Below are 17496 nucleotides of genomic sequence, written 5' to 3' on the forward strand. Positions count from 1 at the left end.
AACAAAGCCGAATTCCGATTGTCAAAGTTCGTTGGAACGCCAAAAGAGGACCCGAGTTTACTTGGGAAAGATAAGATCAAATGAAAATGAAGTACCCTCATTTATTCTTGGACTTGGAAACGCAAGATCTCGAGGATGAAACAACGACTAGCACGCGTACTTAAATTTCGGGACGAAATTTCTTTTAAGGAGTAGGTAATGTAACATCCCGTCTTTTTTCCGTTTACTTTCTGTTAATTATTTTAAAGTCTGTTATATAATTATAACATCTTCCGTTAAAACGCTTTTTTAATATTTTGTTTAGGTAATTCACGCACCCGCTTCAAACTTGAGGGACTAATCGTGTCAAGTGGCCAAAGTGGTGACTAGGTCAACTAGTCAACCACCTCACTACTTCCACTCATTCATTCATCTTCTCTTTTACTACTTCCACTTTATTCTCTCAAACACCAACTCAAAGAATCATCATCCATTTTGAATCTAGCAAGCGTTCTTCAAAACAAATTACATATTTGGAATCCTTGCATCTTCCTCTTCGAATCCATACCAACATCATCTCATTTGGGTAACTTTCTAAAAACACTAGATTTTATGTTCTTGATGTTTTTGACTTATAAAAGTGTTAGTTAGTGTCTATGGCTCGAGTCTAACATGAATATATGATTTGTATGTTCGATCTTGTTGTTTTGGTGAAACTAGCATGAACTTGACATGAGTGTGTTTAATCTTGAGTTTTGGATGATTAAATGATGTAGTTATGTTAAAGTTCATGTATTAAATGTGTTACTAGCATCACTAGCTCCATTTTGATGTGTAGGTTGATTAAGAAAGCTTCGCTAACAACGATTATTGATTTTGTGATTTTGGTTAGGGTTTGATAGACTTAGTATGAACTTTTGATGCATTAAATGCTTGACAATGTTGTTTGTAAGTGTTTAGTTGTATTGAATGCGTAATTACCTACGAAACGGCGTATTGAATGTAGGTAGTAAGTTCCCGAGTCATCAAAGTGCATTTATGAACTTGAATGTAATTAATGATGAACATTTAATGCGGATTTGGTTGTTATAAATGTTTAATTGATTGATGAAATGTGCTTAGTTGTTTTCCTCGTCAAAATACCTTTCCAACGATATAAGATACATGTTTTGATTGTTTGCGGATCATAAATTGTGTTTGTTTGAGTTTTGGTTCGAGACTTGTGAAATTTCAGCAACTTCAAACTGTCCAGGTGTTTGGACGCTGTCCAACCCTTCACATCTGGACGTCGTCCACCCAATCTGGACGCCGTCCAAATGAACTACCAGATTCTGCTTTGCTTGGTCATTTCACGAAAAATTCTAACTATGCTACGCACCTCCGATTAACATGTAACTTGTTCTAACATGCTTATATATGATTTAAAACCTCGGAAAAATTGTCCGAGACCCGACCCGAATGTGTTGACTTTTTCGTTGACTTTGACTCGACCAAAGTTGACTTTTAATCAAACTTAACCAAATACTTATGCAATTGTTCTAGCGTGCTTTTATACTTATATCTTGCATGAAACTTGACAATTTGACTCACATGCTATATTAATCGAGTCGTAACGAGCCATAGGACTAATTGAACACTTTGACCGACCATGTTTACCGATATTGATACAGCCTATTTGTTTAGGTCAAGACTAGCATTCAATTCTTGCAAATGTTTACTTGTGAAGTACTTTTATATTCGTGCACTCAAGGTGAGATCATAGTCCCACTTTTACTCTTTTATACTTATACTTGGGATGAGAAAACATAAACGATTTATACTTTTATACATTGAACAAAAGTACGAAAACAAACATTCCACGTACAAGTTAGAACAAAAATCCTCAATTCGATTATCATTAGTTACACTTGTAGGGTGTAAGCGAGTAATTATGTTGTGTGGCCATACGGGTTTGACGAACCCTCATTCGGACGGTTCGCTACCGTTAGCGAATGAAATATAATTTTATCGTTATAGTGTATGTTCTAACACTATAGATTCAGAGGTAACATTCAGTTAAGCCTTGATAATTGGGTGCTCGTGATACAAACAACATCTTTGGAATGCAAACAATTTGGATAATCAACTTATACTAAATCTTGTGGTTCAAATACATACGTTTACTAATACACCTATGATTTTACCAACGTTTTTCGTTGACAGTTTTCTATATGTTTTTCTCAGGTCCTTGAATGCTAAGTGATACATGCTTCCGCACACTATCTTGATACTTGCTTGGATGTCGAGTATACATGCATACATGGAGTGTCTTTTGACTTAACTTAAATTGTGTCGCATAGGTTTCAATTGTACTTAAAACATTGTAACATGTTTACTCGTGAAAATACTTTGTAAACTTTGAAACATCCTTACTTTTGAAATGAATGCGACATATTTTGGTCAAACGTTGTTTTAAAGACTTATGACCACGTGACGGGACCTAAGTAGACGGCGCCATCAATGACGATTTTGTCGGTAGCTACAGATGGTATCAGAGCGGTAGTTGTAGGGATTTAGAGTTCATTGGTGTCAACCCCGAGTCATAGGGTACATTAGTGAGTCTAGACTACAACCAGCATATAGACTTGAAGTAGGAATTATTTGACTACTTGTGCATTTATACTCGAACAATTCTATTCATATCTAACTCTTATTCCATCTTAATCTCACGTTGTTTAATTTGATTGACACGCAACCTTGAGTATATGAAATAATGTCGAATGCACATATGAATTAGGGTAATATAATTGCCGGGATTATATTACGTTGACTCATATGGACGTTCCGACATTATGACATAAAGAATTTAAGGCGGGTCAAAGAAAATTTTCTCTCTATCTTTATTCCATGTCACGATTAGTATTTTTTAGAATACTAATCAATGATATTCTTGTGCCTTCAAGGAACAATGCCTCCTCGCCGAGTTCCATGCAATGAAACTCCCGAACAAGCTCTTCAACGAATGATAGCCACCGCTGTAGATGCGGCCATGGCCGGTCATGTAACGACCTGGCAAAATCGTCATTGACGGTGTCGTTAACTTAGGTCCTGTTGTGTGGTCAAAGTCCCTAAATGAGACACGTTTGACCAAAATTATGTCGCATTCATTTGAAACGTAAGACTTACAAAGTTTAGTTTACCAAAAGGTTCGACAACAAGTTTAAGTTTACAAAAGATGTAAAGTATAAATGAAATAAACTTGCGACATAATATAAGTTGAAAATCACGGTTGCTATAAATAGCGTAAGTATGTATGCTTTAAGTTTGAGTCCAAAAGTGCTATCGCTAGTGTATGCATGCATGGTTGACCCCGAGCAAGTAATCAAAGTGTGCGGAAGCATGTATCAAGTAGCTAAGTATGAACCTGAGAAACATATAGAAAACTGTCAACGAAAAACGTTGGTGAAATCATAGGTGTGTTAATAAACGTTGTTTTTGAACCACAAGATTTAATATAGTTGATTATCCAAATCGTTTGCATTCCAAAATGTTTGTGGAGCACCCAATTATCAAGACTTTACTGTTTGGTACCCTGTTACGTAGTGTTAGAACATACACTATAATTGAAAATATATTTCATCCGCCGACGGTTGCGAACTGTCCGAATGAGGGCACGTCTAGCCCGCATGGATCCATACAACATAAGTTCACGCTCACACATGCAAGTGTAACTAATGATAATTGAATTGAGGATTTTTGTTCAAACTCTCACGTGGAATGTTTGTTTCATCAAACTTGGGTTCAAAACATAAAAGTAAGTAGTACAAGATATAACAAAGTATATGTTTCTCAGCCCATGATTTAAAAGTATAAAAGTTATTGAAAAGGTGGGACTATGATCTCACCTCGAGTGCACGAGTATAAAGGTACTTTACAAAGTAAACGTGTACATGAAAGTTGTTTAGCCTTGACCTAAACAAGAAAGTTGTATCAATTAACCGGTTACGACACAAGGTCGGGCGAAATGTGTTCAATTAGTCCTATGGCTCGTTACGACTCGAATATATAGCATGTGAATCACGTTGTCAAGTTTCATGTAAGAATCAAGTATAAAAGCACGTTAGAACGATTGCAAAAGTATTTGGTTAAGTTTGACTAAAAGTCAAACTTTGGTCAAAGTCAAAGTCAAAGTCAACAAAAAGTCAACACATTCGGGTCGGGTTCCGAACTATTTTCCTAAGCTTAGAAGTCATATATGAGCATGTTGGCCAAGTTTCCTGTCAATCGGGGGTGCGTAGCATAGTTAGAATTAAACGAAAATAGAAATTTTTGGGCAGTCAGCATCAGATGCGCCGCATCATTTACAGATGCACCACATCTATCACTGATGCGCCACATCCAGAGGTGATGCTCCGCATCTGTGTCCGTTTTAGCAATTCTGGGCAGTTTTAAACACTTAGACGATTCCAACTTCAAACAACCATAACTTATGAACCGTAAACACTTAGAACATCTATCTTATATCGTTGGAAAGGTATTTTGATAAGGAATACAATTAAATACTTTTAATCAAACAAAAACATCATTTAAAATAACAAAAACCACGTCGAATGATCGTTAAATGTTCAAAATCAAAGTTTCAAGTTCTTAAAAATGCATTTCTTGACTCGGGAATCCAATCCACACATATGATATGCCGTTTCGAAGGTAATTAAACATACAATACAATTAAACACTTACTAACAAAATTTCATGGCATTCAAAGCATCAAAAGTTCATTTCAAAGTTCATCAAACCCTAATCAAAATCATGAATTTAATCATTTTGTAAATGAAGCTTTTTCTAAATCAACCTACACATCAAAATGAAGCTAATGATGCTAGTAACACATTTAATACATGAACTTTAACATTTAAACAGATCATCCAAAATCAAATATTAAGTACACCCATTTCAAGTTCATGCTAGTTTATGCAAAACAACAAGATCGAGCAAATAAATCATATATTCATGCTAGACACAAGCCATAGACACTAACTAACACCATTTCAAGTCTATAAAACAATTTAAGAAATCTAGAGTTTTAGAAATGTTACCTAAATGAGATGAAATTGGTACCAAATCGAAGAGGATGAAGAGAGGATCACGAATATGTAATTTGTTTTGATGCTTGCTTCTTGTTTCGGATTTGCATGATGAATTTCTTATTTGAAGATTGAGAGAAAAAGATGGAAGTATGAAGAAGGAAAGAGGTGAAATGAATGGAGGAGGTGATACTTTGACTATTTGACTTAGTCATATTTTTGGTCAATTGGCAAGGTTGGTCCCTCGAGTTTGATAGCGGGTACGTGAATTAACTGAACGAAATATTTAAACACGCGAGAGTAAACGGGAGATGTTATAATCAAATAACGAAAATATTAAGAACGTTCGTTAACGAAAGGTACGAATTTAGATAACGGAAGATATTATCTAAAAAAAAGACGATGTTAAAAATAAATTTAACGAAAAAACGCGGGATGTTACATTACCTACACCTTAAAAGAAATTTCGTCCCGAAATTTAGTTGGAAGTAGTAGTTGTTGTTTCTCCTTCGAAACCTTGCGTTGCAAATTCTACGGATAGGTGAGGGTACTTCCTTGGGCATTCCAACGAACTTTGACAGTCGGGATTTTATGTTGTTTCAAAGTTTGGTTTCACGATTCATAGTTTCTACCGGTCCTCCTAGGAAGTGAAGTTTATCATCGATAGTAAGCTCATCGAAAAGGATAACAAGTTCTTATTCGCAAGACACGTCTTTAAGTTTGTTACATGGAATGTAGGGTGAACGGAATTTGTTTGAGTTGGAAATTCGAAACGGTAAGTAACGGGCCCAATACGCCCCAAGATTTCAAAAGGATTAATGTATCGCGAATTTAGCTTCCTACGTTTTCCAAAACGGATTACACCTCCTCAAGGTGCGACTTTTAACGTTACGCGGTTTCCCACTTGGAATTCGAGAGGTTTACGTCTAACATTTGCATGGCTCTTTTGGCGACTACGGATCGACTTGGGCCTCTCTTGGATTTGAACGATCTTAACGGTTATTTCATGAATGAATTCGATTCTGGTGGTTTGATTGTTGCCTACGTCGGCCCAAAAAATTGTAGAACGATAATTGCGGTCATATAAAGTTTCGAAAATGTGCGGCGTTAATACACGAAAGAAAATTTTGTAGTAAGAGAATTTGACTAAAGGCAAGTACTTTTCCTCAAGTAAATATGAAGTTGATAATACAAACTCGTATTATGGTTTCCAAGGTTCGAATCGTACATTTGCTTTGTTCGTCGATTTGAAGGTGATACGTGGTACCATGTCTAAACGTGGTCCCGAGTCTTTTTGTAAGGCACTCCGAAATTTAGAAGTGAAACGAGGATCTCGATCCGAAACGAGGTACATTTCTTTAAGGTAGATTTGAATAAGTTCGTTAGGACTATTCACCCTCGAGGCGAATACTAGTATAATGTGAAGAGTCTCTCTCTCTATTGAGAATTTAGATAAAAGATTTCCTTATACTGAAGTACGAGTGTAATGCGTGAGAAGTTTCCACCTCGATGTGAGCATATCAAGCATGTTGTAGTTCGTCGATAAAACTGTGCGAAAACAAGATAGTATGCACGTGTAACATACGTTTGGAGTTGAAAGAATTTTCCATTCATTTGGAAGCATAAATATGGTTCGACAATAATCGAAGATGTGTCCCGGGTATGGTTGTTATCAGTATTCTTGGAGTTTTCAGATGTTCAAACAAGAAAAATGAAGTCATGTACATGGCACATGGTGGTGATTAGGTTGATCGAGTCCAATCACCATCACGAGTCATTATAACTTTGGTATGACTTACTGTAATATAACCATGTTGATCGAGTGTCGTTATATTACGCTAAATCATACCTCCATTCCCACATCACTCCATAGAATCAAGTTCGTGTGATCGTGAAGTTTTAAAATGAACAAAGTGTAACGACGTCTCTAAAGTGACTCGTATTGAATTGAAAGAATTAGTGCAACTCTAAAGAAGCGTTCCCCGAGGGAAATGTATAAATGATTGTTCACGTCAATGCGGTTCAAGTCAAACAATAATGTATTTAGGTACAAAAAGAGTAACGAATCATGATAACGAATAGTACGCAACCGTGGTGATAAATAGTGATGACGATACTCACCTAGAGTAGTGATGGTAGTAACAAGAAGTGGTAGATAGTAAGGAACATCGGTGTGACACCGATAGTAAGTTGAAACGGTGGCGAATAATAATCTGGGAGACAGAGTTCCTGAACAAGTATGACTAATGAAGTCGTCGTCGTCCTTATGCGTATGAATCTTAAGTTTACGTGTGTTACCCGAAAGTTGCAGAATACGAGTTCGTATGATGAAAGTTTGGTACCACTAAGAAGTTTGCTTAAGAGTGATTCAGTATACTGCACAAATACTCAAGTAAGTGCTATCTATAGCAAAGGTATGTCAGAATGCAATGGCTAACTATCCGGTTGTAGTCTAGATTCACTAATGCGTCCTAACGACTCTGTCAGACACACTAATGCATATCCTAGTTCCCTACAACCAATGCTCTGATATTATCTGTAACGACCCGGCAAAATCGTCATTGACAGCGCCGTTAACTTAGGTCCCGTTGCATGGTCATAGTCCCTAAATGAGACACGTTTGACCAAAATTATGTCGCATTTATTTGAAACGTAAGACTTACAAAGTTTAGTTTACCAAAAGGTTCGACAACAAGTTTAAGTTTACAAAAGATGTAAAGTATAAATGAAATAAACTTGCGACATAATATAAGTTGAAAATCACGGTTGCTATAAATAGTGTAAGTATGTATGCTTTAAGTTTTAGTCCAAAAGTGTTATCGCTAGCGTATGCATGCATGGTTGACCCCAAGCAAGTAATCAAAGTGTGCGGAAGCATGTATCAAGTAGCCACGTATGAACCTGAGAAACATATAGAAAATTGTTAACAAAAAACGTTGGTGAAATCATAGGTGTGTTAATAAACGTTGTTTTTGAACCACAAGATTTAATATAGTTGATTATACAAATCGTTTGCATTCCAAAATGTTTGTGGAGCACCCAATTATCAAGACTTTACTGTTTGGTACCCTGTTATGTAGTGTTAGAACATACACTATAATCGAAAATATATTTCATCCGCCGACGGTTGCGAACCGTCCGAATGAGGGCACGTCTAGCCCGCATGGATCCATACAACATAAGTTCACGCTCACACCCGCAAGTGTAACTAATGATAATTGAATTGAGAATTTTTTTTCAAACTCTCACGTGGAATGTTTGTTTCATCGAACTTGGGTTCAAAACATAAAAGTAAGTAGTACAAGATATAACAAAGTATATGTTTCTCAGCTCACAATTTAAAAGTATAAAAGTTATTGAAAAGGTGGGACTATGATCTCACCTCGAGTGCACGAGTATAAAGGTACTTCACAAAGTAAACGTGTGCATGAAAGTTGTTTAGCCGTGACCTAAACAAGTAAGTTGTATCAATTAACCGGTTACGACACAAGGTCGGGCGAAATATGTTGAATTAGTCCTATGGCTCGTTACGACTCGAATATATAGCATGTGAATCACGTTGTCAAGTTTCATGTAAGAATCAAGTATAAAAGCACGTTAGAACGATTGCAAAAGTATTTGGTTAAGTTTGACTAAAAGTCAAACTTTGGTCAAAGTCAAAGTCAAAGTCAACAAAAAGTCAACACGTTCGGGTCGGGTCCAGAACTATTTTTCTAAGCTTAGAAGTCATATATGAGCATGTTGGCCAAGTTTCATGTCAATCGGGGGTGCGTAGCATAGTTAGAATTAAACGAAAATCGAAATTTTTGGCCAGTCAGCATCAGATGCGCCGCATCATTTACAGATGCACTGCATCTGTCACTGATGCGCCGCATCTGTGTCTGTTTCAGCAATTCTGGGCAGTTTTAAACACTTAGATGATTCCAACTTCAAACAACCATAACTTATGAACCGTAAACACTTAGAACATGTATCTTATATCGTTGGAAAGGTATTTTGACAAGGAATACAACTAAACAATTTTCATCAAACAAAAACATCATTTAAAATAACAAAAACCACGTCGAATGATCGTTAAATGTTCAAAATCAAAGTTTCAAGTTCTTAAAAATGCATTTCTTGACTCGGGAATCCAATCCACACATATGATATGCCGTTTTGAAGGTAATTAAACATGCAATACAATTAAACACTTACTAACAACATTTCATGGCATTCAAAGTATCAAAAGTTCATTTCAAAGTTCATCAAACCCTAATTAAAATCATGAATTCAATCATTTTGTAAATGAAGCTTTTTCTAAATCAACCTACACATCAAAATGAAGCTAATGATGCTAGTAACACATTTAATACATGAACTTTAACATTTAAATAGATCATCCAAAATCAAAGATTAAGTACACCCATTTCAAGTTCATGCTAGTTTATGCAAAACAACAAGATCGAGCAAATAAATTATATATTCATGCTAGACACAAGCCATAGACACTAACTAACACCATTTCAAAGTCTATAAAATGAATTTGAGAAATCTAGAGTTTTAGAAATGTTACCCAAAAGAGATGAAATTGGTACCAAATCGAAGAGGATGAAGAGAGGATCACGAATATGTATTTTGTTTTGATGTTTGCTTCTTGTTTCGGATTTGCATGATGAATTTCTTGTTTAAAGATTGAGAGAAAAAGATGGAAGTATGAAGAAGGAAAGAAGTGAAATGAATGGAGGAGGTGATACTTTGACTATTTGTCTTAGTCATATTTTTGGTCAATTGGCAAGGTTGGTCCCTCGAGTTTGATAGCGGGTGCGTGAATTAACTGAACGAAATATTTAAACACGCGAAAGTAAACGGGAGATGTTATAATCAAATAACGGAAATATTAAGAACGTTCGTTAACGAAAGGTACGAATTTAGATAACGAAAGATATTATCTTAAAAAAGACGGTGTTAAAAATAAATTTAACGGAAAAACGCGGGATGTTACAGGTCACTCATCCAACAACAACAACAACAACAATGGAGCCGGTAAGTCAAACGAGGGATGCTCCTACAAAGCTTTCATGGGGTGCAAACCTCATACTTTCGATGGGACCGGAGGGCCGGTTGCTCTCACTCGATGGTTTGAGCAAACGGAAGCCTTTTTTAGCATAAGCGGTTGCCGGGACCAAGACAAGGTCAAATATTCCATCCACACTTTCGCCGGTATCGCTCTCACATGGTGGAATACATATGTACAATCGGTGGGTACCGATGAAGCCCACGCTCTCTCTTGGTCCGATTTAAAGGAAAAGATAATCACTGAATACGTTCCGCGCGAAGAGACCGGAAGGCTCGAAAGCGAGCTAAGAAGTTTAAAAGCGGTCGAAAATGACCTCAACGCTTATAATCAACGGTTTACCGAGCTAGCTCTAATGTTTCCAAACCTTGTAAATCCTGAGCCTCTACGAGTTGAACTTTACATGGATGGCCTTCCTAAGAGCATCAAACACGGGGTAATGTCATCCAAACCTGCCAACCTACAAGAAGCTTTAAACATGGCCTGCCAATTGATTGAAACGATGGATGAGATCGTAGTACCGCCACCTAAGGCCGAGGATAAATCGGGTGGCAATAAAAGAAAATGGGAAGCCACTCAATCAAGCAACTACAAAAACAACAAATTCACCAAAAAGCCTTTCACCTCCGATGGCAAGAAGGGTTATGCCAGATATCTACCTTATTGTAACAAGTGATAAAAACATCATTTGGGTGAATGTGGCAAGCCATTTTGCCACAAATATCGAAGAAGTGGTCATGTGGCCAACGATTGTAGAAGTGCGGCCCCCGTCACTCAAAAGGGGCCCAATGCACCAAAAACGGGTGTTGGTTACGAATGTGGCCAACCGGGTCATTTTAGAAATGCATGCCCAAAGAAGAAAGCTAACCCCAATGCAGGCAGCCGAGGTTTCAACATTAACACCGAGGATGTCCGAGATGACAATGAACTAGTTACGGGTACGTTTCTTCTCAACAATTCTTATGTCTCTTGTTTATTCGATTCGGTTGCCGACAAGAGTTTTGTATCCAAGACTTTAGCTCATTCTTTTATCACTCCACCACTCCCACTAGATACTACTTATACCATTGAAGTGGCCAATGGGAAACTATTGAGTGCCGACAAATTTTATTGGGGGTGTACGTTAAACTTAATGGGTAAAGAGTTTGAAATTGACTTGATACCTATAGAACTAGGGAGTTTCGATGTAATAATTGGTATGGATTGGTTAGCCAAAATGAAATCTCACATCCTTTGTGATCTTAAAGTGATTCAAATTCCTATCGAGAATGGTGAACCCTTGATTGTCTATGGCGATAAGAGTTGCACTGGACTCAACCTCGTCTCGTGCCTTAAAGTTGAAAAATATCTTCGTAAAGGTTGTTTCGCGATTTTAGCCCATGTTAAGAAAGTCGAGAACGATGAGAAGCATATCGATGATGTGCCAATTATTAGTGACTTTTTCGATGTTATTGCCGGGTCTTCCACCTCATCGACCGGTTGAATTTCAAATCGATCTTATTCCGGGAGCCGCACCCGTAGCACATGCACCATATAGGTTTGCTCTATCCGAAATGCAAGAATTGCAAAGTTAAATCCAAGAACTACTTGATCGTGGTTTTATTCAACCTAGCCATTCACCTTGGGGTGCTCCGATTTTATTCGTTAAGAAGAAAGATGGATCCCTACGAATGTGCATTAACTATCGTAAATTAAACAAATTGACGGTTAAGAACCGGTATCCTCTTCCACACATCGATGACCTCTTTGAACAACGACAAGGATCTTGTGTATATTCAAAAATTGATCTCCGCTCGGGTTGTCATCAACTAAGGGTTAAGGGGGAAGATGTCTCCAAAACTGCTTTTCGGACTCGCTATGGTAGTTACGAATTCCTTGTCATGCCATTTCTAACTAATGCACCGGTGGTGTTCATGGATCTTATGAACCGCGTGTGCAAACTGTATCTCGACAAATTCGTTATCGTTTTCATCGATGATATCTTAGTCTACTCTAAAAGCGAAGAAGAACCCGAACAACACATCCGACTCGTGCTCGAACTCTTGAGACAAGAACGACTTTATGTCAAATTCTCCAAGTGTGAATTTTGGTTGAAGGAAGTTCAATTTCTTTGTCATGTTGTAAGCGATCAAGGTATTAAGGTCGATCCTGAAAAAATAGAAGCCAATAGCAAATGGGAAACCCCTACTACTCCTACTTACATTCGTCAATTCTTAGGCCTCGCCGGGTATTATCGTAGGTTCATCGAGAATTTCTCTTTTGTTGCTCGTCCTTTAACCGCGTTAACTCACAAGGGAAAGAAATTCGTTTGGGCAACCGAACAAGAGTCCGTATTTCAAATATAGAAGAAAAAGCTAACCACCGCTCCTATCTTGTCACTTCCCGAAGGCAATGATGATTTTATTGTATATTGTGATGCCTCAAAACATGGTTTTGGTTGTGTATTGATACAACAAAAGAAAGTCATTGCTTATGCATCCCGACAATTGAAAGTCCATGAACGGAACTACACAACACATAATCTCAAACTCGGAGCCGTTGTTTTTGCACTCAAAATGTGGAGACACTACCTTTATGGAACCAAAAGTACCATCTTCACCGATCACAAAAGCCTCCAACGTATCTTCGACCAAAAACAACTAAACATGAGACAACGATGGGGGATTGAAACTTTGATTGATTACGATTGTGAGCTTCGTTACCATCCGGAAAAGGCAAATGTAGTAGCCGATACCTTAAGTCGAAAAGAAAGAGCGGTGCCTCTTCGTGTCTGAGCTTTAAACATCACCATCCACACCAATCTCAATAACCAAATTCGCGTAGCCTAAGACGGGGCTCTCAAGGATTAAAACATCTCTCTCGAATGCTTGAACGTCCTCGCCTCTCGATTCGAAGTTAAGGAGACCAGACTCTGATATTTCGTCGGGAGAATTTGGGTGCCTAGTTATGGGGACTTGCGAAGCCTTATTCTAGACGAAGCCCATAAGTCAAGGTATTTGATTCACCCCGGTGCCAATAAGATGTACCACGACCTCAAGGAATAATATTGGTGGCCGAACATTAAAAGGGACGTTGCTACTTATGTTGGAAAGTGCCTAACTTGCTCCAAAGTCAAAGCCGAACATCAAAGACCATCCGGACTACTTCAACAACCCGAAATCCCACAATGGGAGTGGGAGAGAATAACGATGGATTTTATCACAAAACTACCAAGAACGGCGAGCGGTTATGATACTATTTGGGTTATTGTAGACCGTCTCACCAAATCAGCCAACTTCTTAGCCATGAAGGAAATCGACAAAATGGAGAAACTTGCACAACTTTACATTAAAGAGATCATAGCCCGTCACGGTGTACCATTATCGATTATTTCCGACTGAGATGGCCATTTTGTTTCTAGATTTTGGCGTACTTTACAAGAAGCGTTGGGAACACGATTAGACATGAGCACCGCATACCATCCGCAAACCGATGGACAAAGCGAATGCACAATTCAAACCTTGGAAGACATGCTACGAGCTTGCGTTATCGATTTCGGAAAAGCTTGGGACAAGCACTTGCCTCTCGCCAAATTCTCTTACAACAATAGTTATCACGCGAGTATTAACGCCGCACCATTCGAAGCTTTATATGGTCGCAAATGTCGTTCACCTCTTTGTTGGGCCGAAGTAGGCGACACACAAATCACCGGACCTGAACTCATTCATGAAACAACCGAGAAGATCGTTCAAATCCGAGATAGGCTTAGGACGACCCGTAGTCGTCAAAAGAGCTATATCAACATTAGACGCAACGACCTCGAATTCCAAGTCGGTGACCGCGTAATGTTAAAAGTCGCACCTTGGAAAGGTGTAATTTGTTTTGGGAAACGCGAGAAGTTAAATCTGAGGTATATTGGTCCTTTCGAAATCTTGGAACGTATTGGAACCGTTGCTTACCGATTAGATCTTCCGCCTCAATTGAGCTCCGTTCATCCTACTTTCCATGTATCAAACTTGAAGAAGTGCCTTGCCGAACCCGATATCGTCATCCCTCTCGAAGAGCTTACTATTGATGACAAACTTCATTTCGTAGAAGAACCGGTTGAAATTGTGGACCACTCCATTAAGACGCTAAAACAAAGCCGAATTCCGATTGTCAAAGTCCGTTGGAACGCCAAAAGAGGACCCGAGTTTACTTGGGAAAGACAAGATCAAATGAAAATGAAGTACCCTCATTTATTCGTGGACTTGGAAATGCAAGATCTCGAGGAAGAAACAACGACTAGCACGCCTACTTAAATTTTGGGACGAAATTTCTTTTAAGGAGTAGGTAATGTAACATCCCGTCTTTTTTCCGTTTACTTTCCATTAATTATTTTAAAGTCCGTTATATAATTATAACATCTTCCGTTAAAACACGTTTTTTTAATATTTCGTTTAGGTAATTCACGCACCCGCTTCAAACTTGAGGGACTAATCGTGTCAATTGGCCAAAGTGGTGACTAGGTCAACTAGTCAACCACCTCACCACTTCCACTCATTCATTCATCTTCTCTTTTACTACTTCCACTTTATTCTCTCAAACACCAACTCAAAGAATCATCATCCATTTTGAATCTAGCAAGCGTTCTTCAAAACAAATTACATATTTGGAATCCTTGCATCTTCCTCTTCGAATCTATACCAACATCATCTCATTTGAGTAACTTTCTAAAAACACTAGATTTTATGTTCTTGATGTTTTTGACTTATAAAAGTGTTAGTTAGTGTCTATGGCTCGAGTCTAACATGAATATATGATTTGTATGCTCGATCTTGTTGTTTTGGTGAAACTAGCATGAACTTGACATGAGTGTGTTTAATCTTGAGTTTTGGATGATTAAATGATGTGGTTATGTTAAAGTTCATGTATTAAATGTGTTACTAGCATCACTAGCTCCATTTTGATGTGTAGGTTAATTAAGAAAGCTTCACTAACAATGATTATTGATTTTGTGATTTTGGTTAGGGTTTGATAGACTTAGTATGAACTTTCGATGCATTAAATGCTTGACAATGTTGTTTGTAAGTGTTTAGTTGTATTGTATGCGTAATTACCTATGAAACGGCGTATTGAATGAAGGTAGTAAGTTCCCGAGTCATCAAAGTGCATTTATGAACTTGAATGTAATTAATGATGAACATTTAATGCGGATTTGGTTGTTATAAATGTTTAATTGATTGATGAAATGTGCTTAGTTGTTTTCCTCATCAAAATACCTTTTCAACGATATAAGATACATGTTTTGATTGTTTGCGGATCATAAATTGTGTTTGTTTGAGTTTTGGTTCGAGACTTGTGAAATTTCAGCAACTTCAAACTGTCCAGGTGTTTGGACGCCGTCTAACCCTTTGGATGCCGTCTAGCCCTTCACATCTGGATGCCGTCCAGCCAATCTGGACGCCGTCCAAATTAACTACCAGATTCTTCTTTGCTTGGTCATTTCACGAAAAATTCTAACTATGCTACGCACCTCCGATTAACATATAACTTGTTCTAACATGCTTATATATGATTTAAAACCTCGGAAAAATTGTCCGAGACCCGACCCGAATGTGTTGACTTTTTCGTTGACTTTGACTCGACCAAAGTTGACTTTTAATCAAACTTAACCAAATGCTTATGCAATTGTTCTAGCGTGCTTTTATACTTGTATCTTGCATGAAACTTGACAATTTGACTCACATGCTATATTAATCGAGTCGTAACGAGCCATAGGACTAATTAAACACTTTGACCGACCGTGTTTACCGATATTGATACAACCTATTTGTTTAGGTCAAGACTAGCATTCAATTCTTGAGCACGTTTACTTGTGAAGTACTTTTATATTCGTGCACTCAAGGTGAGATCATAGTCCCACTTTTACTCTTTTATACTTATACTTGGGATGAGAAAACATAAACGATTTATACTTTTATACATTGAACACATGTACGAAAACAAACATTCCATGTACGAGTTAGAACAAAAATCCTCAATTCGATTATCATTAGTTACACTTGTAGGGTGTAAGCGAGTAATTATGTTGTGTGGCCATACGGGTTTGACGAACCCTCATTCGGACGGTTCGCTACTGTTAGCGAATGAAATATAATTTTATCAGTATAGTGTATGTTCTAACACTATGGATTCAGAGGTAACATTCAGTTAAGCCTTGCTAATTGGGTGCTCATGATACAAACAACATCTTTGGAATGCAAACGATTTGGATAATCAACTTATACTAAATCTTGTAGTTCAAATACATACGTTTACTAATACACCAATGATTTCACCAACGTTTTTCGTTGACAGTTTTCTATATATTTTTCTCAGGTCCTTGAATGTTAAGAGATACATGCTTCCGCACACTATTTTGATACTTGCTTGGATGTCGAGTATACATGCATACATGGAGTGTCTTTTGACTTAACTTAAATTGTGTCGCATAGGTTTCAATTGTACTTAAAACGTTGTAACATGTTTAGTCGTGAAACTACTTTGTAAACTTTGAAACATCCTTACTTTTGAAATGAATGCGACATATTTTGGTCAAACGTTGTTTTAAAGACTTATGACCACGTGACGGGACCTAAGTAGACGGCGCCGTCAATGAAGATTTTGTCGGGTCGCTACAGTAACTTGAGGTGATCTGATTAAGTTTATTAGCTTATATAATTTATCAGTCTAATTAAATGTTGCCTTGGATCCACATCAGGTTTAGGTAATATTTATCATGTGATTATTTGAATGCCATGAATGAAGACATTAGCTATTAACGTCACTTAGTTAATGTATGCTTTAGGTCCTACTTTATGAATGATATGCGACATTTAGCTTAACCTCTAATCTAGGGTTCGAGGAATGAATGTCTACACTCCACCTCCCCCATACCCTACATTCGTGGGTTTGTGTATTGTTGTTGTTGTTGTTGTTGTTGATTGGTCTATGATTGTTATCTTGCTATTTGTTAATATAAGTTATGAAATAATTAATATAATCCCCTTATGATTCACACATCCTTGTAATCACTTCTCTTTTATATTGTTTATTTAATTTGAATCTTTATTTTATCTTTCCTTAATTGTTTATTAAAAGTTTTCAATAACATTTCATTAATCATCTCTTTACTAAGAGATAAGAATTAACTACCTAAAAACACATAAAAATCTATCTTTAGTTCTTTAATAAGAGCTAAGCTATATAATAGAACAACTTTTATTCGCATTCACGCTCTCTTGGGATGATAACCTAAAATACTACATCTGACCGGGTTTTGTTGCTCGTTAGGGTGTTAAAAGTAAAATAAAGGTTTTATAAATTTAAAAGTTGAAATAAAAGATTAAACACTACTGCACATACTTTTGACACATCAGAGCTGTTAAGATCTAGTTA

Source organism: Rutidosis leptorrhynchoides, chromosome 3 (assembly GCF_046630445.1).
Source record: "Rutidosis leptorrhynchoides isolate AG116_Rl617_1_P2 chromosome 3, CSIRO_AGI_Rlap_v1, whole genome shotgun sequence".
NCBI lineage: Eukaryota > Viridiplantae > Streptophyta > Magnoliopsida > Asterales > Asteraceae > Rutidosis > Rutidosis leptorrhynchoides.